Source organism: Sus scrofa, chromosome 1 (assembly GCF_054392235.1).
Source record: "Sus scrofa isolate SSC_HxYL_T2T_F1_AM1 chromosome 1, Sscrofa_HxYL_maternal_Yorkshire_Landrace_v2.0, whole genome shotgun sequence".
In the NCBI taxonomy this organism is placed as follows: domain Eukaryota; kingdom Metazoa; phylum Chordata; class Mammalia; order Artiodactyla; family Suidae; genus Sus; species Sus scrofa.
In genome coordinates, this window is record NC_139383.1 from 213,335,997 (window position 1) to 213,363,694 (window position 27,698).

General features: G+C 37.7%; 1 protein-coding gene and 1 long non-coding RNA gene across 5 annotated transcripts in view; both read left to right on the top strand.

Moving 5' to 3' along the window:
- Positions 1 to 27,698, top strand: part of MLLT3 (MLLT3 super elongation complex subunit) — a 287,600-nt gene that overhangs the window by 228,175 nt on the left and 31,727 nt on the right. The window lies entirely within an intron of this gene.
- LOC146406998 (uncharacterized) lies at positions 2,475 to 12,540 on the top strand. Its single transcript, XR_014820984.1, has 3 exons — positions 2,475 to 7,567; positions 8,516 to 9,996; positions 10,283 to 12,540. It is a non-coding gene; the product is annotated as an uncharacterized LOC146406998 (long non-coding RNA).

Here is a 27,698-nt window from a genome sequence, read left to right on the forward strand (position 1 = left end):
TCCCACTTGGTAGAGAGTGTACTTGAGGAGTTTGGGAGGGAAGCAAATCATATTTTCCCAGGAATTCATATTATAATGGCAGAGATGTGCTTCATGAAATGGGCATCACTGCTGTGAAAGCCTTTGATAGCATATTTCTTGTTCCACTTCTGAATCATAATTCTTTGAACTACCTCTTGGCTTGGGCTCTGCCAACAGCCTTTAGGAGGTGACAGGTCCTCCTCATGGGAGGACTGGGCATACCCAGTTGGAAGTGAGGGAAGTGCTGTGTAACATCCAGGAACCTCCAATCCATATTTGCTTAAAATAAAACAGATCCTTATGGTTCTGGATTTAACAATATTACAGTGTATCATCAGCACTATTTCCCTGCTCTCAGAATTTTCCCCCGTTGGTTTTGTGTGGGAATGAATTTATGTTTAACAGAGCTGAGCTGCAATATCGAGCTTTCCCAGAAGGTGCCACCAAATAACAAATGCTGTCCTCCAGCTTGAAGATTCTTTTTTGTAGCTTCTAGTTACATTTTGTAATTTCACTTTATAATGTCTCTAAGATAGTAAAGATGTCAGCTGTGCTTTCTTTGAATTAAGGGGCATGATAATGCCGTGGATTAGGTAGAGGGTGGTTTTCTTTTGGGGTCTATGTAATTGTTTAACCAAGTTTGAGAAATTGTTCTCAGTGGGTAACAATTTATGACTGTAAACTTTCAAGGCAGTGTCAAGATCCACAAAGAAAAATCACCCCTAGAGGCTTCTTTAGGTCACTAGAGGTGACTGCACAATGAGATGTTCCCAGATAAAGTCAAAGATCCTTCTATTAAGTGGGAGAAAATTGAAAAGCATTTACTGAAGTGTTCAGAGACAACAGACTTTTTTTGCCTTTGAATTCTGAAGACATAGAGGATGGGGATGTGCGGGGGCTGGGTTGGGGGAAATATTCAGAATTGTTGACACAGAGAAAAGGAAATTTCCTTGCCTTGGTCATATGAAGAAATTGTATGCATGGGGTCCTCAGATGTTACTTAAATAAATAAGTAATGTAAATACTAGAGTGCTCTGGTTTGAGACCTCAGTATTTAGAATCATGGAACTTTTTTTATTTAATTTTTTTTTTTTTTTTTTTTTTTTTTTTTTGGTCTTTTTAGGGCTACACCTGAGACATATGGAAGTTCCCAGGCTAAGGGTCAAAATGGAGCTGCAGCTGCTGGCATACACCACAGCCATAGCAACTCCAAATCCAAGCCGCATCTGTGACCTACACCTCACAGCAACTCCAGATCCTTTAACCCATTCATTGAGGCCAGGGATCAAACCCCTGTACTCATGGATACTAGTCAGGTTCTTTACTGCTGAGCCATGACGGGAATTCCATGTATTGTTTTTTGAAAATTAAATTGTTGACCCATTTGTGTTTTAAATATTATAAAACCATCATGTCACTTTGAGTACATATACACATTTCCTTCTAAACGTGTTTAATTGTTTTTAATATTCTTCGATTATTTTAGTCTTGTTTAATAACATTTGAAAATATTTATGTGGTATATACTCCTATATGTAAACACTGTGTTAGATGATGGTACGAAATGAGAATTTGGGTTGAGCTTTGAAGGAAGGCAGGCATGAGGGAGTAGAGTTGAGGGTGGGTGGGTCAGAGAAGGCATTCTTGATTGGCTGGAAACAGCTTCAGGAAAAACAACAACTGATGGCAAATGTAGACAAGTCTCCATTGTCTTTATTGGAGATGAAGAGAGCTCTTATACACGAATCTCTGCAGTTAATTTATCAAACTGGTTTGTCAGGAATGAAGGAAACCTCATTGAACTCTACTTCATGCTCGGCATATGCTGGATACTTTCACAGTATACAAATATCCTCTATTCAATCCATACAATGTGTGAGATAGACTTTTTTTTTCCTCTCATCTTCCAGATGTAGAAGTAGCAGAGCTAACATGTGAATTAAGGTCTGACCAGTGCCAGAACCCATGCTTTTTTTTGGTACCACTGATGAAACTTTGTTGAGAGAGGAATCACATCAAATTAAAACTGATGCAGTACTGATAAAATCTTTTCAAGAAAAAAATCTAAATTAGCAGTATTAACTCTTCCATTTTTAGCTTCCTATGACCCTCTGATAACGGTATCACAGTTCAGTGAAAGGAGGAACATGAGAAATAAGATGTGTAGCCACAGTACTTGGGTACTTGGCTGTGAACGATGGGTGCAAGGAGACCTGGCTGTGATTTCCACAGTGCCGATCAACTCATGCTTTACATCATTTCCTAAGCAGAAGAACTGAAGAAAGTATTGAGAAGTGCTGGTACTTCAGAGTCTGTCCAAGGGCACTTGTTCACCAGTGTACCAACTTACTAGGCTTTTTCATATGCCTTTTACCAGGGGCTAGGACAAGGCCATTGTGACTGTGAGAGCTCCCATTTACTGCATTGCATTATCTTAAGGGTGTACTCATGGAGGATATGAAGAAGGAACATAGGGCTCTCTTGTCCTGGAACATGGCCATATCTGGCTAATAATTTATCTTCTCTTCCTGGGCCCATGAGAGGTGGTCCAGGAGGCATGGTCCTCGAGCATACACTTGGAATCAAAAGACTAGACTGGGTCAATTTCCTAGTGATGAATGGTAAATTGTGATTTTTAATGATTAATGATACAAACTGCCAAAAATATTCATTGTATCATAGACGAAGTCTTAACCTTTTTGTTTGTTAATTTATGATTTGTGTTCTATGAAGATCTGGTGTTGGTAGGTGTTCTTGTGAAGTCTAAGAATTTAGTGATTTATAATCCACAGCCGTAGCATATGTTTTACTCCAGCACACATTTCTAAAATCTCACTTTTCAGTTGGCCTAACCTTAGATCATATTGGGAATCAAAGCAGAGTGTCGCTGTAAGTACACTTTAGTTTAAAATGTTCAGTATCTGACAAATTGTACTCAAGGTGAACTGACGCAATTTCAGGATTATAAAGTGCTCCATTCCATTTTCAAGTTCCCTCCTCTTTCTTCTTATTTTCCAGGGTCATTTTAATTAAAGGGGCACATTAGAGTTCCTGCTGAGGTGCAGTGGATTAAGAATATGACTGCAGGGGCTCTGGTTGCTGCAGAGGTGTGGGTTCGATCCCCAGCCTGGCGCAGTGGTTTAAAGGACCCAGTGTTGCCACAGCTGCAGCATAGGTTGCTGCAGCTTCTCAAATTCAATCCCTGGCCCAGAACTTTTATATGCCCTGGGAATGGCCATTAAATAAATAAGTAAATAAAAATAAAGGGGAACATTAAACTTGTTCCTGCTGATTATGGAGTTCCCCAGTGGCTCAGTGGGTTAAGGATCTAGCATTGTCACCATTGTGGCTCGGGTCATTGCTGTGGCGAACATTTATTCCCAGGCTAGGGAACTTCTACATGCCACAGGCCTGGCCAAAACAAAAACAATAACAACAAAGAACACTGTTGCTGATCTTGTGATGGGTTATTTGAAAGTGCTAGGTCATCTGATAATCGTAGGCAAGGATGCCTCACTCTTGCTTACCAAGCCTGCCTTCGATGTCCAGCAACTTTCAGAATCATACAACAAGTCCCCTCCCCACTTTTACAGAAGAGGAATGCACAGTCCTCCTTATGTAATAAAATCAGCGTTATCTCGTAGATTACTCTCCCAAAATTACGATTGGAAGGAAGGAGGTGATGTTTCTGGTGTTGACCATCTTTTTATCCTCATTAGGTTAATAGTTCTATTGACTCTCTTCTCTCTTTAGAAAACCTTCCATGGATTACTATGTACTCTTTTAAAGATTTAAGACCGAATTTGGAAACCATGGAGATCTTTTTTTTTTTTTAATACAGCATTTACTTCACAATGTAGAAAATCATAGCATTTTTTAAAAGTGGGAAGAGACTTCAGAAATTTCCTTTAACACCTTGCATTTTGCAGAGAACTTGAGGTCAAGTTTCTTAATCTGCCCAAGATCAGGATGCCCTCACTGACCCTAAAAAAGGCCCTAGGATTCAGGCCCCTAGTTAGTGTACTATTATCGTTTCTGGTTGGAAAGTTTACAATCCTTCACATGTCCCTTATTGCTTTTCCCAAACTCTCCTCCACTTGAATGTTTTATACTTCTTTGTAGTGAGTGGTTTATGGCCATTAGACCACTTGGCCCTGCATCTCGGTCTATGCCCCTTAGTTGAATGAATGGACCTTATGTTTCACATCCTCAGCAGAATCCCACCTGAAAAGCCTCGTGTCATGTTTAAGTGAGAGTAGGATGTAAGTCTCAGAGAATATTACAGAGATTAATTGATGAAAAATTCGATAGACTTGTTTCCTCATCGTCCTTTGATTGTCTCTGGGAAAATACCAACCAGAGTAATCATGGCTTGGTATATTTCAAGGGGAAAATAAATCACAAGACAAAACAGAAGATGACACATTTAGGTATCTGGCAAATCACAAGTCTTAATATTGTTTGATAATCAAAACATCAAAAGAGCTTTAAAAACCTCTAGTATAAATGAAGCCTTTACTTGGACAAGCTGATATTCTTTGCAGATGAAACTTCCTCTCCGGTATCTTCAGTATCTGCTTATGTGTCTTATTGTTCCCCTTAGTCTCTCTGTAAATGTACTGAGGTATCCCTCATTTCAGACAGCCAGCCTCTCACACACTCACTGCCTCTAGCTCTCCAGTTAACCCTGATGCTCTCTAGGCTGTGGCCCCTTATTTTTGTTTTCTTCACTGACATATGTCTCAAAAGCTCCCTTATTTCTCAACCCATTGTAAGCTGGCTTTTGCTCTTGGAAACTATTCTTCAAACTACCACTGGAAAAGGTCACCAGTGCCTTCCAGATTCTTATGTAGAAAATGACTTCTTCTTTTTTTTTTTTTTTTGTCTTTTTTTTGTTGTTGTTGTTGTTGCTATTTCTTGGGCCGCTCCCGTGGCATATGGAGGTTCCCAGGCCTACGCCAGAGCCACAGCAACGCGGGATCCGAGCCGCGTCTGCAACCTACACCACAGCTCACGGCAACGCTGGATCGTTAACCCACTGAGCAAGGGCAGGGACTGAACCCGCAACCTCATGGTTCCTAGTCGGATTCGTTAACCACTGCGCCACGACGGGAACTCCAGAAAATGACTTCTAAGCATTAGATTTTACCTTTCTGGCATCTTTGACTTGCTTTTATGTTCAATTCTTTGGCCCTATTCTACTACCCTGATCCCTCTGACTGTTCTCTGTGAGCCTCCTTTGCCAGCTGATCTTCTTCTACTAACCTTAAGTTTGCTACTGCCAGTTTCTTTCTTTTATGTTATATAATCTTTCCCTGGACAATCACTGCATACCTCTCTCCTGTCTCTTTCCTTTCTCAGACTCTGTCTATAACACAGACACATTCTGGGAGGAAATACGCAAAAGGATCTAAAACACTAGTTAAACTGGTATTATGGGCCATTTTCAAAATGTTATCTTTAATACTGCTATTTTTAAACATCTTATTGTTTCAAAATCTCAAATCCTGGAGTTTCCACTGAGGCACATTTGGTTAAGGGTCTGGCATTGTCTCTGTGGTGACTCTGGTTGCTGCTGAGACATGAGTTTAATCCCCAGCCCAGCATAGTGGGTTAAGGATCTGGCATTTACACGGCTGTGGCATAGGTCGCAGCTGTGGCTCAGATTTGATTCCTGGCCTAGGAACGTCCGTATGCCACAGATGTGGCCAAAAAACCAAACAACAACAATCTCAGATCCTATATGGGCTAAATACTAAATTCTGTCTTTTTCTTTTTGTAATCTTTTATTATGGAGAATTTCAAATATATATACAATATGCAGAATAGTATAATAAAGCTCCCAGTCATTTATCACTTAGCTGCAACAATTATTAACTAATGGCCATTCTTTTTCAACTTGAGTGACGTCTGTGCTTCCCCCAGTATAATTTTTAATATAATCCTAGATGCCATGGTAATTCATTCATAGATATTTCCATGTGAATCTCTAAAAGATAAGAACTTTCTAAAAACAGAAAATATCACTATACATCTGAACAAATTAATGATTCTTAGTATCATCACTGGGCAAATTTTTAATAGAATCAAAATGTCATAAATTTTCTTTTTGTCTTTGCAGTTTGTTTGGATCAGGATCCACATCTTGCAATTTGTGTCTTTGAAGTCTCTTTTAATCAAAAGGTGCTCTTTTATCTCACTTGTTTTCATGTAAGGGTACAAGAAAAAACAAAACCTGGTTCGTTTGCCTTATTTCTCACTTTGCTGATAGTATCTTTGTGGTGTATTTTCTGTAGATGAGGGGTATGGCCAGATTTAGGTTAGGGTTTGGGTTTTGAGGCAAGACTGTTTCACTGATTGAGTTGTTTTCTTTCATCTGGAGGCCTGTAAGGTGAGGTTCTTTCTTTTTTTGGTGTGATTAGCATCCATTGATGCTCAGGGCCCAGATGCATTAATTCACTGGGTGTTGTATATTGGCAGTATTTTTATTCCGTGATTCTTTCTTCATTTATCAGCCAGAGCTCACCTCTCGAGAGAAACTCTCTCCTTTGTTTAATCAGCCGTTAGCTTGTATAGGGAAAGTAAAACACGGTGCTTGATTCTTTACCTCCCTCCCTGTTTAATACCAGTTTTCAAAAGAATGGGTTTGGTTCCCTAGCATCCTTTAACAATGACTAGTTTTTTTAAGCATTGCTTTTAAGACTTCTTCAATTTATCCTTTCCACTCTCATTTTTCTTTGCTTTCCCTTATGCTTTAGTGATCCTAAAATATTAGCAATCTTCAGTTTCCTGATCATTCCATGCTATTCTATATCCTAGTGAAATAGTTGATACTTTATGACCTGGTTAACATTCACCTTTTCTTTGAAGTTTTTCTAAGGAATCCACCCCACTTAAATTAATATCTCCCTCCTTTGTGCTCCCTCCATTAACAGTTTATCCATACTTTGATTATAGTTGTAGTCTCTCGTATTAAAATGTTTTTTTCCTGATCAGTGGGGTATATTTAGTGCAGATATAGACTCTACCTGTCTGATTTCTCAGCTCCTTGCATTGTGCCTGGCATTTAATTGGTGCTGAACAGATGTTGAGTTAAATAGTGCAAAGATTTATTTATACTTATGTATTTGTGGATTTATAATTGACTTCTCTTAACTAATTTATAGTGGAGATGTCTTAGCTATAAATATGTCCAAGTGATCTGGAAATGTGATACTTGGCCCCTTCCCTTTATGGAGGTAATGTGGACAGGCCACAAGGAATGGGAGAGCTCCCTGTATAAACAAGACAAGTCTTGGCCCTCATACAGGAACACAGTTCAGGGTATAACCGACCCTTGAAGGAATAAGTTCATCCAGCAGAACCTTGTGATAAATTGGAGGCCAGATTAAGCAGGTTGTATAAATAGGATTGCACCTTGCCTGGTGTGTGTGTGTGTGCTTTTTAGGGCTGCACTTGTGGCAAATGGAAGTTCCCAGGCTAGGGGTCAATTCGGAGCTACACTTCCCGGCGTACATCACAGCAACGCAGGATCCGAGCTGTATCTGTGACCTACACCACAGCTCACAGCAATACCGGATGCTTAACCCACTGAGCGAGGCCAGGGATTGAACCCACATTCTAATGAATCCTAGTCAAGTTTGTTAACCTCTGAGCCACGAAGGGAACTCCAGCACCTTACCTGTCTTTGTAGCCCTGGCCTTTGTGTTGGAGGACAAAAACCAGCCAAGGAGTTGGAGCTCATGAAAATTCTCAAGAAATGACCTGAGATTTTTGTTGTTGTTGTTAACCGATTCTACCATGAAGAGTATTAAACCACAAAAATAACTGGGGGTGGGGGGCAATGACCACAAATTAATCTTTTATCGAGACAGCAGAGGGATGTCAGAGTCTAGAAATCCCAAAACATTTGCTTCTGTATTTTCAAAAAGCAAATAGCTTTCAGAGAAATTTCAATAACAGGATGTTGAAGTGAAAGAAATTTCTGCCTCCCTGTTTCCTATACGGACTGTGCAGAGGCATGATAACATGCAGGCTATGCAACCACCTTGTTTTTGCTGTCCTTGTGATCATGAAATACGATTATATGAGCTCTAATGTTTATATGTGCTTTTGAAATTATTGGAACTGGTAAAATGCCACTTGTATATTGTATGAAAGGAACTATTTCACCCTCTTCGGTTTACTCAGGTTGCATAATCACCATGATAGATTAGCTTTAAATTAATAACCTTAATTTGGTTGTAGATAATTATTAAACCATCACATTTGAGTATCTGAAACTATGCAATTAAATGTTTATTGTGTATGTGGAAGAATGAATGAAAAAATACTCCCCAAAGACTTAAGTTCTTAACCACAAGGGCAAGCATTATTGAAAAAAAAAGGACTTCCTGTCGTGGTACAGCAGAAAGGAATCCAACTAGGAAGCATGAGATTGGTGGTTCGATCTCTGGCCTTGCTTAGTGGGTTAAGCATCCGGCGTTGCCATGAGCTGTGGTGTAGGTCGCAGGCATATCTCAGATCCAGCTTTGCTGTGGCAGTGGCATAGGCTGGTGGCAACAGTTCCAGCCTGGGAACCTCCATATGCTGCGGGTGCGGCCCTAAAGAAAAGGCAAAAGACAAAAAAAAAAAAGTTCTGCTGAACAATAGCACTTATGCTGAGAGAAATAAAATGTGGAGGATATATTTAGTTTCCCTAAAGAATTAGTATTTTAATCAGTTTTCAAATATGTATTTAATTATACTGAAATATATATTTAAGTATACTATCGGAGACTTAGCATTTTGAAGGGTGGCTTTAAAGGAGTCATGATTACACTAGAAAATTAAAATTATAACCAAGTATAATTTATCACTGTGGGAGATTGAATCTCTTAAAAGAAAAAAATGGACTGAAGACAACAGCCATCATTTTCAAGAGGAAAATGTTACCACAAGCATCTTCTCTTAAGGAAAGACATGGGCCCAGCAATGTACTTTTAAACCTCATTAAGGTATCCTAAAAACGTACACAGGCATATCTCTTTTTATTGTGCTTTGGTTTATTATGCATCACAAATATTGTGGGGTTTTTTTTTGTTTTTGTTTTTTTACAAATTGAGGGTTTGTGTCACCCTCCTTTGAGCAAATCTGTCAGCACCATTTGCTCACTCCATGTCTCTCTGTCACTCTATAGTAATTCTTGTGATATTTCAGACCCTTCGCCATTCAAAAAATTATGGCTCAGATGATGTCTAGCAATTTTTAGCAATTTTTTTAATTAAGATAATATACATTGTTTTTTAGACATAACGCTGTTGCGCACAATAGATATGCACTGGGAAACCAAAATGTCTGTGGCACTCGCCTTATTGCAATATTCGCTTTGTTACGGTGGTCTGGAATCTCTACAGTATCTCCAAGATGTGTTCCCTCCTGTCTTCAGATCTGAGGATCTCCTAAGTTGGATTTTTCATGCTAGTGCATCCTGAGCAGTGGCTCCACTAGTTGGCTGTTAAGGGACCCTGCACGTTCTGCAACCAAAAGCTTCACCAGTGGGGGTGGCTTTCTTATACTCTGCACTCCTGCTTCCTGTTGTCTTCTGAGTAGTTCGTGAATTTTGAAGGTAAGGACCCTGCTTTCTAAGAAAAAGTGCCTAGGTTTATACTGACTACAGAAGATCCTGAAGTACACTTACCAAGGATTTTCCTTCACCTTGTTTACCTGCTGCTCAGTGGTCACTAATTTTGATGGCTTTTTAGTAGCCTAAAGCCTATAAAAATGCAGACTTGGATAGCATGTCTTAGTCCATCTAAGGGTGTGTAATGTGCCACATAGGAAAGATTTATTTTGCAGTCATTGCGTGTGGGTGTGAACCGTGTCAATAAGTCAAAGGAAAAGCTTTTAGTTGTTACAGAAAGGACAGTTAAAAGGTGTTTAACCTAAATTTCTTTCCTGAATGCCAAATATCTTTCCAGGGGAGAAAGATTCCAAGTCTTTTCTTTTTTTTTTTTTTTTTTTTTTTTGGTCTTTTTGCTGTTTCTTGGGCCGCTCCCGTGGCATATGGAGATTCCCAGGCTAGGGGTCCAATCGGAGCTGTAGCCACCGGCCTACACCAGAGCCACAGCAATGCGGGATCCGAGCCGCGTCTGCAACCTACACCACAGCTCACGGCAACGCCGGATCGTTAACCCACTGAGCAAGGGCAGGGATCGAACCCGCAACCTCATGGTTCCTAGTCGGATTCGTTTCCACTGCGCCATGACGGGAACTCCCCAAGTCTTTTCTGATTAGTTAATTTCAGAATAGTGAACATATAGCCAAGATCAAAAGGCAACAAGGTTTTGCCTTAGATTCATAGCTGCATGTTCTAAAGTAGCTGTAGAAGTTACCCCATTAGTACGTTTTAAAGCTACCCATAAAATGCCACTTTGCATCTGGCATCAGATCTATTAATTTGATTATTATGAATATGTAGGAATATTTTGAAAACTCCCATAGTCTTCTAAAGTCTCCAGGCCCTTATTAGCAGAAAAATCTTAACTTCTGCCAGGGCATGGAGCCAAGGTAAGATCCTTAAGTAGATAACATTTAGCATTTGAAATACTCATAACGAAAGGGAAGTCCACATGGAGCTTTCAAGCTGTTATCCATTTGAAATATCCAGTACAGAGTCCGAGGGAGAAGATTAAGCAGATGTCAGGCTTGTTCCGGCAGGATTCATTGATGAACCACCGTCTCTCCAATGTGTTGTATGCCCAGCATCCTGGGATGGGCTCACACTAATTCATTTGATCCATGTGTTGCTTTGGGAGGCACTATGCATTGATTGCTCCAGCTTCACAGGTGGTGGCCAATGAACTTGGGGAGATTATGGTCTTTCATTACTCTTGTGGGGACTTTCTTTTACCTGCCTTCTCTCACATAGGTCACCTTGGACTGAAATTTGTCCCTCCCCCGCCACCTCCCAACAAAAAATCAGGACAAAGCTTCTTTGATAGATTCATAAAAAAAAAAAAAAAAGATCAAAATAGGCCAGGACTTTTCTGTTTTTCTCTGAAGCTTTATTTCCCCAAATTCTTATTTTCTCTTACTCTGTTCCTTATTTTCCTGTCTTATCTGAGGGAGAAATTAAAAATGCTTTCTGTGCTTTTTACAAGTATATCTTAGAGCCAAGGTCGAATGCTTTGTGAATAAAGATAACCCCCAAACAGAAGAAAGGGTGGGGGAAAAAACTGTAACTGCAATGTATACATTTAAGGATAACCTGACCCCCTTGCTGTACAGTGGGAAAATAATAAAAAAAAAAAATAAAGATAACCCCCAGCTAAGATGCTCTCAGAGGTGATCTCAATGGTGGAAAAAAGTTATGGTTGATTCTATCTTCTGAGCAGTGTAGTCCTCTCCTCCATGTGGTTGTACACCAAGATACAGAGCTGGCATCTTCCTTGTAGACCCCAAAATTTCCTGTTAAGGGTATTGAGTTAATTATCACCATTTAATTCCCCTCTTTACGCAGTCTTTGTCCACCAACACACCCATGCCTGATTAAGGCTTTCCGGTAGACTTGACTTGTTAATTCTCTAATCAGGGCCAGGTTACCAACTGGCTCATTGTCTAGGTAGGAGGAACCACAGCTGGATTTCTTAAAACTGCTCGCCATCCTCTTGTGTGGCACAGCTGGCATCCTCTTCTCTGTTCAGTTTGGAAGAGCATCTCTGTCCCCCCACCTCCACCTGAAAACTGGATTCTAGAAGAGAGGTCTCTCCTTTCAACTCTCTCCTCCCCTTTTGGGGGAGGCAACGCTTCTGGGTTGGGTCTCTTACCCTGCAGCTCAAAGCCTATGTGGGAGTCCAGGCAGCTCCTTGTGGTGGAGATGGTGAAAATTATACAAACTCTCCAAGATTTATTTTCCTCATCTGGCTCAAAGCAGGGATGGTGCCACTGAAAGATTTGATAGAGATGTTATAAAGGATAATTTAAATGGCTATAAATGAGTTTTAGATGTGAAGCTTTGCAAGAATGACTAACTCTTATTCATCAATGATGAAATGCTTTCAAGTAAAGCTTGAATGATTAGAGCCAATTTATTGTATATGTTTAGAAATCAATGTCAGTTACAAGTAAATCTCAAGTTGGAGTTATCACTTTTTCTTGTTTCTCCAATTTTCTGTGGTCTTAAAATTAGCTGTTCCTGTCAAGTGATTGGTACTTTTTTAAAAAAGTGTTATTAATTATTGTATGGGGCCAATAATTACTCCTTTTCTTTCAATCAGCACTGCTTCTGCCAGGCAATTAAACATAGTTATGTCAGGCTTAGCTGTTGGGACAAAGAAAGAAGGCATAGCACATATTTATAGCCTTCAGTCATTGGCCTTTTCTTATCAAAAAAATCAAAAACAGGTTTCCCTCATGATGCAATGTCTTAAGGATTTGGCGTTGCCACTGCTGTGGCTCTAGTTACAGCTGTGGCATGGGTTCAATCCCTGACCCGAGAACTTCTGCATGTCATGAGCAAGGCCAAAGAAAAAAAAAAAATCAACCCACAAAACATAAAACATTCGGAAGAACTCAGTTTAATTATATTATTGAATAATTTTGAAATTGATGGGAAATCTTTTAAGCAAGACCACTGAAGAGAATATAATATACTACTGTTAAAGAAATTGTTACTATGATTATTTAGCCTTGGAAATGCAACCATCAACATACATGCGTGGTCTTCTATGAGTAGACCTCACAAATCCTGAGATTCCAGAAACTGCTGATTGATAAGTTCTATATTGTTTTCCTGATAAAACTGTAGAATTGAACTTGAAATATGTAGGTGTGGAGCATTTAAGAAATATTGTGGCTATCACTAGCCTCTAATGGAATCTAATATTATTATAGGATTGACTAGAGAATACAGTGACTCATCAGTCTTTTAATGATACGTTAGGATAAGGTGGGAGAGATGTGAAAACCAGGTGATTCTTGAGATAGGTGGATTTGTATTGCCTGCACAAGTGCATTTAAAGAGTCTCTGTCAGCCTGTCAAGAGATCTCTTGTAGAGATCTCTTACAGAGCTTTGCATTTTTGCTGTCCTGTTTGTCGTTTTCACAGTTGAGTTTCATAAAGATATGGAAGGCATGCTCATCAGTGACCTAAAGATGGACAGGTAGTGTGTTCCATGTTATCCCAGAGTTACGATTAGAAAAGGTCTTTTATCAAATAGATATGTTTGGCTAAACCCAAGAGTGAAATTTAACCATTATCCTTTATTTATTTATTTATTATTTTAAATTTTTTATTTTTCCATTATAGTTGGTTTACAGTATTCTGTCAATTTTCTACTGTACAGCAAAGTGACCCACACATGCTTATTCTTTTTCTCGCATTATCCTCCATCATGCTCCATCATAAGTGACTAGATAAAGTTCCCAGTGCTATACTGCAGGATCTCATTGGCTGTTATCCTTCATTTAAAATCAAGTAATTATTTTGATTAGCAAAAGACAGGGGAGATCAGTGACCTTAGAGACAGTTTTTATGGTGGGAGGGTGTAGTCTTGATTGTAGTGGCTCTGACCAGTGCTCTTTTAGTGCCTTTAATGTGAGGCTGTATTAATAGAAACATTGTATGTCAGTCATGGAAAATTACAGCTGCATTACCTTCTGCCCCCATCAGACATGTCTGGGTCTTGTGTTTGATGCCACATTTTAAAGATGCTGACGAAGTAGAAATATAGCTCTTAAACAGTCTGTGGACCATGATGGGTCTGGGAACCACCAGGCCTGGTTTAAGGAAACAAGATTGGGAAGAAACGTAATCATTATCTTCATTTCTTGAAATAATGTTTTTGGAAGTAACTCAGTGCTCTGACCAATAAGATTTGGCTTCTTGACAGCTTGGGGAGCTGAGGCAGAATAAAGCAGCTCGAGAGAGGCCTGAGGTGAGCAGGGTGCATGGTACTTATCCTGGAGGGTCCCTCTTAACCACCAGATGTGCTGATTTTTGTGGCAAGCCACCATGGATAAGCCCCTCCTTAGCCCACCTATTGAATTCCATTGTAGTTCTGTTTTTTCTTCTAGTTGTGTTCAGTCTTTGAGCTATTGTAGCACTTGGGCTGTAGTGTATCAAGATAGTACAATAAAATGGGAGAATAATAGAATAGTTATATAGGAAAATCTTTCCCAAATTTGCATAATTTCTAGCTCTTCATTGGACATCTATCACATAGTTGTCTTCTTTCAATTAACTTCAATGTTAGAGAATAGACATTCGATAGTGAAAAGGAATTTTTATGGGTTTTTGCCCTACCTTATTTTAGGAAAAGTAGTGCAGCTCATGCAAATAATACTTAGATGCAACAGCATGTGATTAGATTTAAAGGAGGTAGATGTGGAAAGTGGGTCAGGGGACAGATAAACCCAGGATCTTTTTCATAGGGTGGCATGTTTTCTCATGAAAGTGTTAGATAAATACATAGATGGATGGGAAGATGAGATGGGACAGTTTTTCCATGTGTTTTAGCTGCTCTCTGATCCCCAAGACTCATTTTCTGCTGTTCTTCAGATCCAGTATTGATGGCTTTGGTTCCATGCCTCATAGTGCCAATTCCCTCATACCATCTACCCTCCCTGCAAAGTAAATGTGAGGAGAATCCAAACAGTCCCTCCGAAGTGCAGTCTCTCTTATTTCCCACTTCCATTTGTCCTATCTGCAGGAGCCCCTTCTGTTTCTTTCACTTTTTTTTCCCACCCTTTTCCCTTTCCTGGACATTAGCTAGTATTTTCTATGCAGGGACAATCAGTTCTCTAGATGTGACTTTATTTCCACAACATGACTGACCAATACCATTAATTTGGCGTTTACAAATCTTCTACCTAATGCCCTAGGAGAATTTTAAGAAATCCAGTATCAACACTTAGCAAACTACTGTCCACAATCATCATCAGGGGAACTATTCTGTATCTTGAAGGTGGCAGTTAGATGTGTACATATGTAAGAATTAATTGAGCTGTATACCTAGATTTGTGTATTTTATTGCACATAAGTTACACTCAATTTAACTTATGAAATACCTAATTTGTCCTGCAGTTATAGGAAGGAAACTATATCTCTGAAGGCTAATTCTTACTTCTAGCTTTGATTTTAAAGGTTTGAATTCAAGCAGCCAGTTTGCTAGAGTTCTTCATAAATGTGAAATATTGAAGCAAAAGGCAGTTAAATGTTAAACCACAAGCTAGACTGTAAAGCCTCTGGGTCAGTGATCATGTCTGGATGATCCTGCACTGTTTCCCCAGGGTGCTAACACATTTCCAGACACTTAGTAGGCCTGTAAGAACAAGTCAATAAAAGACAGTTCCTAATGTATACCATTTGCTGATGGGCTTTATATGAAGGAATTAATTTATGATTATTTGAAGATCAATACTTTTATCTGATTTTTATATACTTATATCTGTATTTTCACTTTACCTTAATGCCTCTGTTTCTTTTTCCATAAGTAGGTCTTAGTCTGCGTAACAAGGTTTAGGTTTTATTTTCAAAGTCCTGTCTATATTTACAACCTTGGAGAAAAATTACTCTCCTACTTTTTACTTCTTTCTTTAAACTTCCCTCCTTTTACTTCCAAATATCTCAATATATTTTTATACTTTGTATCCTTCTTAATGTAACACTATCAAATCCACTACTATTTTCTTTGGCTTATAGTTTACATTTTATCTGTAGTTCATGGAAACATTACTACCAAATTCACCATTAAATTCTCTTGGTTTATTCTCATAAAATTTCCAGTTTTAAAACTTCTATAATAATCTGATGGGCTAAATATCTCCAAAATATACATAACTTAATTACATTTTAATCTTTAAAAACATATAGATTGAATCAAATTGCCTTACTGGACAGAATAAGAAAAGGAAAGACAATGGAATGAGCAATTGTCAATATATATTCAATACAGTTTTCTCAAAACAACTTGAGATACAATACCCAGACCTACCATTCACCAGTTTTAAGTGTATAAAGTCAGTGGTTTTTGGTATATCCATGGAGTTATGCAACTACTACCACAGTCAATTTTAGAATATTTTCATTGCCCCAAAATAAGTCCTATGCCCTTTAGTTATCACTTCACAATTCCCTCATCTCCCCCAGCCCTAGACATCCACCAGTCTACTTCGTTTCTTTATAGATTTGCTTATTCTGGACAATTCATATCAATGGAATCATATAATGCCTGGTCTTTTGTGATCGGCTTCTTTCACTCAATGTGGTATTTTCAATGCTTATCTGTTTTGTGGTATGTACCAGAATGTCATTCCTTTTTATGGCAGAATAATATTCCATTATATGGCTGTTCCACACTTTGTTTATCTGTTCATCAGTTGACAGGGATTTGGATTATTTTCATCATTTGGTTATTGTGAATAATGCCACTATTTGTACATAATATGTTGCTGATGAAACATTTATCTCTGATCTGATAGCAGCATTTAGAATCCTTGACATTCTTGTTGGTGGAAATTTTCTGTTTCATTGTAATTCTGAGCATCTTGAGAAAGTTTGCAGAATTTTGATAATTGCTGGGTTGTTTTGTTCCCCTTGGAATGTCCCTTTGGGCTAATCATGTAAGTGTCCTCAGTAGGAAAAACAAGGTGACATTTATACCCCCATCCACAATGCATATTGCTGGTGGGATAACATAGTTATACAACTATTCAGAAAAACATGTAGTATTTCCTGTTGTGGCTCAGTGGGTTACAAACCCAACTAGTATCCATGAGAATGCGGGTTCAATTCCTGGCCTTACTCAGTGGGTTAAAGATCTGGCATTGCTGTGAGCTGTGGTGTAGGTTGCAGACGTGGCTTATTGCTGCAACTGTGGCATAGCCTGGCAGCTGCAGCTCTGATTGTACCTCTGCCCTGGGAACCTCCATATGCTACAGGTATGGCACTAAAAAGCAAAAAGGAAAAAAGAAAGAAAAACATGGAAATTTTAGAAATTTGAAATTTGTTGTTGACAGTTACCTTATGATCATTGCTCTTAAATTGAAGATTTTTGAGGGGAGAAACAGCTTCTTTCTTTCTTTCTTTCTTTCTTTCTTTTTTTTTTGCTAATATTTTAAAGATTTTTTTATTTCTTTTTTTTTAAAGTTCTATCATCTCCTTCATCAACCTTTGATTTTCAGTTGACGAGTTTTGTTAAGTATTCAAAAGAAGCAATCAAGTACAAATTTTTTGACTCATCTAGTACTTGGTCTCCCCTTTTTGTTTTGAGGTTTATGCAAGAATCAATTTGGTTAAAGATTCTGGTGTAGGAAGTTTCTTCTAGGTGTGAATCAAAACATTGATTTTCATAAATGTCAGTTTGAACTTAGTGCAAAAATGTTTATTTTGTTTGGTTAGATATTATTTGGGCAATTTTGACATTACAAACTCCCCACATCCCCACCATGAGCCTGTCCTATATTTCTGTTTATAGAACTTGAACTTACAGATAACTAAAGTGTACCCGTTTTAAGTACCTGAACTTTTGAAACAATGAATTGTGCTTGCTAAATGAATGACCTTTGGATAGCTTTCCTGTATGTTTGCAGTGGCTTTGGATTTTTAATTTTGTAAGTTTTTTCCAACTGCTTTTTCTAAGATGTTACTCTGTCAAAGGAGCTGCTTTTATCTGGTAAAGAGTAATTTATGTTTGTGATAAAATTTTTATTTGTACACATTCAACAGTATAGTTTGAAAAATCACTTTTCAGTGTAATATATCACAGTTACATCTCCCACAGTAACTCTGAGAAACTTGGACAACAAGGTCAGAACATTGTACTTTTGGGAGTTCCTGCTGTGGTTAAGTGTTAAAGAACTTGGCTAGTATCCATGAGGATGCAGGTTCAATCCCTGGCCTCGCTCAGGGGGTTAGGATCTGGCGTTACTGCAAGCTGCCCCATAAGTCACAGATGTGGCTCAGATCTTGCGTTGCTGTGGCTGTGGCATAGTCTGGCACTACAGCTCTAATTTGACCCCTACCCTAGGAACTTCCATACACCTCAGTTGTGTCCCTTTAAAAAAAAAAAAAAAAATGTGCTTTTATGGGAAAACATGTGGTTTAGGACAGAGTGGTCTTAAAGGAGCTAAAAATCACATAGCTATTGATTGAGGTCATTAAGCTTTTTTTTTTCCTCAAAACAAAACAAAAACCTTGTATGTTGTGTATATATAAACAGAAATGGAGCAGGGGAAATAATATGGTAAATTAGAGAAATATGGTTTAATCCACTTTAAGTATGAAGTTGTGCTAACTAATTATGGGTTAGGGATCAGCAATCTATAGTCCTTGGACCAAATCTGGTGTGCTGCTTGTTTTTGTAAATAAAGTTTTATTGGAAGACAGCCATGTTCCTTTGTTTATGTATTGTCTCTGGCTGCTTTAGTGCTTAAGGGTCAAAGTTGATTGGTTCTGACAGACTGTACAGAAGTGAAGTTTAAAACATTTACTATTGGCCTCTTTATGGAAAAAAAGTTGTTGACCACTCTATAAAGGGTACAAAGTAAATAAGATGACCTTTATATTCTTTTTTTAAGTGTGGGGAAAAGTGGTTAATGTAAGTATTTAGATAACTCATACACAAAGCAAAATGTAGAACAGTAGAATTACCAGTGATGAAAAGGATATAAAAGGCATCTTAATATATTAAGACCCTAAGAAGCAAAATTTGTGTGTTGGTAATTAATGGGTAGCAGAATAAAACAGCACTAGTTGGCCTATAATTCATTATGTAGGTTCAGTTCAGAACAGTTTGAAATTTTATTACAAAAAAAAAATAGTGAAAATAATGTGGCTGTCACCACAGGAACAGATTGGCTAATACTAATAGTCATAAAAGGCAGTTGGCATTTCTTACTGGGAATTCTCTGGGGTCTGGCATATTCGCTGTGGTTATGTGTTCCCTGTGTTGTATCATTCCAGGACATCTTTAGAACAGAAGCTCGGGGCATCCATGGAATGGGGTGTGTCACCTCCAGTGATGTCTGTGGCAGCTGAAAGCTTCTATTAATAGGCTTTGTCCACTCCTGCAAGGTTCATTACTCCGGCAATTGGTCCTCCAAACAAATCTTGATGACAGGAACCAGACCAAGTCTTTCTTGGTGTTTCTTTAGTAAAGCTTATAGCCAAGAAGAAAACCCCAGATTTCAGAGGCTGACTTGTCAGACTTTGGGTTAATTGGCTTCTAAGGGAGTAGGCTTGGGACTACTGACCAGAGAGGTATTTGAATGATCTTCCTCCCTATCCTGTGACATACCTTGCCTTGGAAACTTCTCTAAATCTTGTTTTCTGTCACTTGATGCATGGAACAGGCTTTCTCTAAATGTAAACGACTGATAAAACCTCTCTTGCATTCACCGATTCTCACAGCCAACTCAGTTCGGTTAACATTATATAAAGTCTCACATGGTGCTTTCTGGACGCTTTCATGTTCACCAAATGGCATGTATCTACGTTCTTGCTTGTATATGGGATACAGAAGTGGCAGTGCCAACTGGAAATGGGAATTTGGTTTCAATGTAAGGGACTACAGTGTTATCCAACCCAGAACTAAAGTGGAGTCCTTTAGGCCAGTACACTAAAGGGAGAGATTGAATACAAATACTTCAGAAGAAGGAGATTTGAGGTTTTTTCTCCAATAATGCAGCTTTGCATAAATACCAGAAAGAGAACATTGAAATGGATCTTGCCAGACCAGAAGTGTCATTTCATGGAGCTCTCGGAATTAGAACGTTATTAAAATGGAATGTTGTGCCAATTAATGGTGCAAGATTGTACGAAACTCCTGTAGTTGACTTTTACAGAAAATATTCGTCTAGAATAGTGGTTCTTTGCCTGGGGTGACTTTCCATGTCCCATCCCAGGATATTTGGAATGTTTGGAGGTTGTTTTTGTGTGTGTGTGTATTGATTGTAACTTAATTTTTTTTTAACTGAAGTATATAGTCGACTTATAATGCTTCAGGTGTACAACAAAGTGATTCAATTATACATATACATATCTATTCTTTTTTGGATTCTTTTCCATTATAGGTTATTATAGGATATTGAATATAGTTCCTTGTGCTATATGTAGGTCTTTGTTATTTGGAGGTATTTTTAATTATCATGACCTGGGATCATACACATGGTCATGCATGGAGGGGAATGCTAATGGCATCTAATGGGCATAAGCCAGAGATGCTGCTGAATATCCTACAAGGCACAGGAAACCCCTCACAACAAAAGATTTTCCAATTTAAAATAATAGGGCCAAGACTGAGAGACCCTGGATAGTGGGCAAAAATTCTTAGCTGAGATTTCAACTTATTAGGGGAAATCATTAAACCTTTCTGAAATCATTTTGGGCACAAAAAGGGATTTTTTTTTTTTTTTTTTTTTGCTGCTTTAGGATGGCTTCAGTTGAGCCAAAGAAGTACATGTTGTTATTTTACATATTTTAAACAGAATTATGTAAACATTTTTGGAAAGGTACAAAATAGTTTTAGAAAGCAAAAAAAATAAAACACAACATGATCCCATCACTCATGTGTATTTCCTTTAAGATTGGAAATTTCATGGAACAGAATGGTTTATTTATCAGAACATCCTCTTTAGAGAAACTAACTGAAAGATAGTGGAATTTTTCCTGGGCTTTCATCCTGCCTATATTATCTTTTCCTAGCCCCTTCTCTTTCAAACAACACTGCCATCACACAAAGTTTAGGGTCAGTTTATCAGAAAGTGATTATTTAGGCTATAAATACCTGAGTGGAATTCCCAACATAAGGAATTCTTAATGGTATTTAAGCAGAGTGAGGGAAAGGTTTTGTGAGATATTTTATTATTTTTAGTGTGCGTGTGTTTAAATTTTATGGCTGCAGTCATGGCACATGGAAGTTCCCAGGCCAGGGATTGAGTCTGAGCCATAGCTGCGACCTGCACCACAGCTGCGACCTATGCCGCAGCTGCAGCAACAACGGATCCTTTTAACCTGCTGCACCCTGCCAGGGATCAAACCCACATCTCTGCAGTGACCCAAGCCACTGCAGTTGGATTCTTAACCCACTGCACCATGGTGGGAACTCCTAGTGTGTATGTTTTAATCATAACTTAATATTTTTTTAGTATTTTTATTTGTATTGGTCTCATTAATAAGTTGAAGTATTTTTTTAACTTCCCAGTCTGAATCTAGAGGTAACTTTTTACCTTTTCAGATGAGTTTTTGGTTGATTGTGAGACCAAAAAGCAAGGGAGAGGAAAAGCCGGGGTACTCCAGACCACCACACTATAGCATCCCTGAACTTCAGAAGCCCCAGGAGGGTGCAGCTGGGGAGTGCTATATTTTCTGTACTCTTGGTGAGCTAAATTTGGTTTGGCAGAGGTTTTAGGAATAGATAAGGCTCTGTGAATAAAACTTTGCAGTTTTAGCCAAAGAAAACAGAGTGTAGATTTGATGACTCTATTTGATTTATTAGTGCCATATGCAGGGCCTTTTGATCTTCAGGATTCAGTAAACCAAGGCATTGATATTTATCAGAACTCCATCACATGGGAAGAAATCTTAATTTGCCTGTGGTGTTGATACTAATGTAATTATCCAACACCTGCATCCTATTGATGATAATTGTATTAGGTTACATTAAATTTTAATGATAGGTACAGACAAACATTAAAAACAAGTTTGGGGATAGCATTAACATTGGAAATAATCTTATTTCTCAAGTACATCAAATTTGCTTACTTGAGCGTATAGCGAAACCTCTTACTAGGAGGACAGGAACTGCATGTAGTGATTGTGGTTTTTAAAGAAAAGAGGAAATAACTTGACATTGATGATGCTACATGAGCAGATGTTAAATAATGAAGGCTACTTATAGTCTTAATTTGTTAGAAAACACAAAAGAGTGTCAATTAAGTTTGAGGTTTCATCCTACTTCTGAATTCCTTTGTAATACTTTTATAAAGCAGCAAAAAACCACAGGACAAATATTTCTGCCATTTAAACCACCGGAATCCATCTGTTTTTGTCATTTTACTACTGACAAGTTAACGTATGACAGAAGTGTGTATGTCTGTAAAATTGAGATGAAATGTCAAGAACATATCATGGTATTTGTATTTTCTTTAAACGGATCTTTTTCCTGAGACTGCTGAGGGCCCCCATTTTTCTGTGGGAGGAAAAGCTTCTGGGCCTCAATCAGTGAGTTTCACTTTCTTTTTTTCTATGAATTATTAATTATTACTTGACCTGTACATTACTTGACTAGTAGTTATTACTTTCCTAAGATGATGTATATTTAGATTAACTCTTATGTTTTAATTCTCATCCTTGTTCGGCTGTTTATATAGAAGCCCCTTCTAGGATGCCTTACATACCAGGCATTGAATGAGGCATTTTGTCAGCTCCCCGCTCCAAAAGAAGTTTGAAGGAAAATAAATTTTGGATGAGTTGAAGCAAGTTGGCCTGTTTCTTAAAGTGTCAAATATATTTCAGGGAAGACTGTCATGGGGGGAGAAGGTAGACAAGCCAAATGGACTCAGACATGGCTTGTCTCATGTACTTTCCCAGTTTTTCTTCTTGATGATAGTGGTAGTTAATTATTGAGTCATTTATTTCATGCTCAGTCCTAAATGCTTCACCTGCATTATCTACATTTTCATACTAAGTCTATGAACTAGTACCATTATTAACTCCATTCCCCTGGTTTAGAGATAAAGAAACTGAGACCTGGAGAGAGATTATCACTTGGCTTAAGTCACACAGCAAGACTTGGGCTTCAAATCAGGTCAGATTTTCTAGAACCTGAGCCCCAAATCATTTTATTATTCCATTCTTTTCACCATCACCCTCATACTAATCTTGAGTTTTCGAAATACTTGACATTAGATCTAAGGGCAAAATTGTATGCCATTTTTTTTTTTTAATAACCTGCCCCTCTATCACAGAGCATTTGGCTTTTTTTGTTCATCTTAATATGCATGGATCTCAATATATGTGCTTATATACAACACATATGTATGTATAAATCTAATACAAGTAGGTGTAGTTCATAGCTGTCTCCAAATCATGCCGTCTGTGTTTTTGTATTTTCTGATGTACTGGAAAATGTTACTGGAGGCCCGAGTAATGAGTAGGAGCTTAAAGTTCACATTCAGTATCTCTACCTTTTAACTCTGCCACTCTTTATTTGCACAAGCAAATGTGATCCTCTGTAGTGACTTTGCCCTGTTTACGGAATAGGAGTGTGTGCGCTCCCTGATAGGGTAGGCAGGTCTCACAGTTAAAATACTCCTAAGACAAACAGATCCTGGAACCTTCGCATGGCCATTTCTTTACTGTGGATTTCATAAAACTCTGTGGCTTATAGCAGAGAGTTTACTCAACTGACTTAAGTTGATAAGTCAGACTTACTTTAGGGGAATGTTCTGGAACACTAAAGCAATGTGATTCAAGATCCGGATGTACTAGGAGAGACAGTTAAGTGTTTGACATCTGATCTCTCTAGCGGAATGTATGCTTACATACAGTCGTATCAGATGGAAGAAGCTAGTTTCTAAAACAGTTCGGTGTGGGTGTTTGCTTCTGATTAGCCTGTGTGTATGTGTTGGATGAATGAGCAATTGGGAAGTCATGACCATGTGTTTGCTGTCATTTAAACTGCCAATCTAATCTAAATATACATGTGGGTGCCTAAGGAGACTTCTTTCTTTTCAAGAGGATCATTCTTAACAGCTCTCAACTCCTTGCTGACACACATGAACTTTGGGGCACTTCTGTTTTCCTGAGAGCTACTCTGTTTTCTTTTAAAAGAGGTGAGGATGATTTCTTTGCTTGCTGTATTTCTGATTTTTAAAGGCCAGCCGTATGTAAAGTTTATTTACCGTGAGCAGTTACTACATAGGAAAGATAGCTTCTAGGTTGTTATACAAGGTAATAAAAGGGGGTGAGGGTGGTGAGATAAGTCAAAGACATATAGGGTTTCAATTTATAGAAGAATTCAGTTTTAAACCACTAATCTGCCTCTAGCATGCTATAATCTAATAAAGAAAAATTAGAGAAAAAGTTCATAAAAGGGGAGTATGATTTTATAAACCGGATGTGCATTTTTCCCCAGAGTGATTTAAGAGTAGGAAAAAAAAATATCCTTCTCGGACTTGGAAGCAAACAGTGCATTGTTTTTAACTTACTGAAAAATAACAGGACACCCCTTGTCATCTAACCACTAGAGTATTTGATACAAATTAGCTATCATTTAATTGCACATTAAAATGTTTCCTTAATATGGTTTTGATAATCCTAGAGAGACTGTCTTATTTTTGTTAATTTATGAGTGTGTAAATTCATATACAAGTACATATATTTAATTTTTAATTACTTTAGTAGTTATACTCTATGACTATTTGAATGGAATTCAGCCTAGAGGTTAATATATGTGACAAATACAAACTAAGTAATTATAAAATTTAAAGAACATAGCATTCATTCAGAATTAGGCAAATTTTACACATAGACAATAAGGTCTACCATTTTTTTTCCTAGCAAAATATGAGAATCATGTAGTTTTATATTTGGAATGTCAGCATGCATATTCATTGGCAGAAATAAATTTTCCTGGAAACATATTCAAGGAGAATTTGCCATATGGGTCTATATAAATTAAATGCAGCCACTTGATGTCCTAATAGTCAATGTTGTATATAAATGGGTAAAGTAATTTCATGTAAATACTAAGCTCAAATAAGTTAAAATTGTTTTTCTGATGGGGTAGAACATACTGTTTTTACCCAGACATAGAAATGTCTAGAGGCTTAAGAAACTTTTTTTAAAAAAACATTTCCTTTCTCAATGTTTTCATTCCAGCATAATTTCAGAGAAAACAGAAGCTGATCATAAGAATCCCTTTCATTCCAGGAAGAGTCATATTTAGTAAACTCTATTGTAGAGCAGTAAGTGGAGCTTTAGTGCTCCTTCAAAGCTGGTTTCTCCCCCCCACCACCACATTGCTTGGTGCACGCTCAAAGAATGGTACAATTTGCTCGGTTCATCTGGACACTTATGAGAGTAATAATATCAATATTTCTAGTTTTGTTTCAGATTTTTAATTTATAAGAAAACAGTACTCTTCTGACTGTTTTGACTTACAAGCTTCTAGCAACCAGCTGGTAAAGAGGACGTGATCTATTACACATTTCGCATTGTTCAGAAGATAAAAACCAGTCTCTTAGAAGATGTTTTAAGTCAAATGCAATTAAGTGGAAAGAAGAGTCTGTGTTTTCCACTTGCTTTTCAGCACTTGGTCTTTTAAGTGTAGTGGATAAAAACGTAGTAAGTAGCCTTTACTATGTAGGGTGAAATTTGAATGGCATATTATGAATTAAATGTGCTGACATTTTAAGATAAAATGTATATATTGAAATGGTCAGGCATGCATGTGTATAGTGAGGATTGTAGAATTTGCAGCTCTACAAATGCTGTGTGTATAGTAAGGTTTGTAAGCTTTTCCTGAATATCGATTCTACGTGTAGGAAATGCTCTTGTTTCATGAAGATTAGAAACAAGTTTAGGCTTTTAAATCATCCTTGGGATATTGAAATTGAATGAGTTTCTGAGGATCAATTCACAAATGGTTCCAAACCATGCTCTAAGAATGCCGTAAATCATTTGTGCTGTTGCCCTAATTGAACAGCGTGGATCTGAACCCTCATTAACGTGTCTGTAAGGAAGAGAAAATTGAGGAGAGCAAGGAAGAGGCCGAGGAGAAGACCTTTAGCCGGTGCTGTCCTGAGCTGCCATTGTCAAAGGACATCCTTTGAGCTAATTTCAGCCCCATAAAAAAAAATCTATTTAGTGATTAGTAACCAGTGGATAAGAGCAGAAAGCCCAAGTGAATAAAGGCCATAAATACTGAAGTCCTTGGGATAACAGCCTGTAAAACTGTCAGAAAGCATTGCTTAAGTGACAAAAGATAGCCCAAAGTAACAAGAAGTGTTAGCTCACTAGGCAAACTCCATATTCATGGACAGAAGACATCATTTAGTTTTCTTCAAAAATAGGGGTTCTTCTGAATCCAGTACCTGCCTCGCTTTATTTATTTATTTGTTTTGGATGGCGTCTGTTTGCTTTTAATTTATGGTTGATGGCATTTGCTAGTAGGAATCATGATGCCTGTTTAAAGATAGCTGTGTTTCCAAAAGTAGAACTATGATTACTGAAACTTCTGTTTAGATCCATCAAGAGCTACTTACTTGCTAAGAATGTTTAGCCTAACTAGAGTGAGTGGGTGAGTACATGTGTGTATATTTTTAAAAGGCAGATGGTTAGGAATTAGATGCTGACAAGTGCCTTTCTCTTGTTTTTAAATTGAAGTCTAAAGTTCACAATTCTTAAATATTTCTCCCTAAGGGAAGAATAAATTGAGTAAATAAAAACAGAAGACTGTAAGTCTATATTGTAAACTATTTTGTTATTACTGCACAATATTGGGATGACAAATGGTTAAAGTCTTACCAGCCGGTACTTGAGATTTGTTTTGAGTCAGAGAAAATTCAAGGTGATGGAATCAAAGGTCTTTATCCTACATGCCTATTGTTCTAACTACGATGATGATTTTATGGCATTTGAATTATAGTGTTAGCAATCAAAATGATATGTTTTACCATTTTACAGTATAACCTTCAAATCCCAAATGTGTGTTTTAGAGATGTGTGTGTCTTCAGTGCATTTAAAGTGGTGTGCTTCTTCAAGTTAGAGAATTTTTAGCAACTGATGGGTATTTGCTTTTCAACATCCTGGCTGTGAGAACTAGAGGTGTCATTCACTTGAAGGGAGCAGATGTTAAAGGTTCTTGCCCCTGCCTCCCTAATCCCAAACACCCTTGAAGAAGAGAAACATTCTATTACCCAAATAGGCATCTTTCTGATGGTGAGAAAAGGCGGTAAAAGGCAGTAAATCTGCCTTCTCATTATGAAGTGCAACAATAGATTGATTTATGAAGAAAAGCAACTGTTAGGCTTATATAAGATGTGTGCATAAAAATGTAGGTTCCTTTAGAGCCTGATAGGCAGTAACATTCCTCCTATTCTTGACAAGAATCTAATATTACCCATAGGGAATGTGTTGATTCTAAATACAATGTTTTAAAGAGGGTACATTGAGAAGAAAACAAAAAATTCACCTCCGAATGTTTTCACATGAAAACCGTCTCTTAAATGTGCTGTGTTTTTGCTATTTTTTCGTTTTCATTAAGATAGGAGGAAGATTTTTTAAATAGTTTTATTTTTAGAAATGTTTTATTAGTACTTAACATTTTAATGGAAGCAAGTGTAAATATAGCATATTTAGATGTTAGGCTTTTGGTAAAATTTCCAGTTTCATTTAATACTTTGTGATTTTCAGTAAAGAATGTAAGATTAGAGTCTCAGCAATAGAGCCACATGAAGATAATTTCAAATTTCAGGGGATAAGAAGGTCATGTAAAATATTTTTTGTTGGGTTTTTATTTTGAGATGTGCACTTTGAAATCTTTTAAATAAGTTTGTGTTACCTCTTATCAACTCTGTTATAGTCTTTTTATTTAACTTAAAAATGTAAGCTCTAAGTCAATTTTGAGCATAAAATACTATAAAATACAAAAATCGGAATAGTCCCTGAGTAAATTCTAATGATTCTGGCTTCT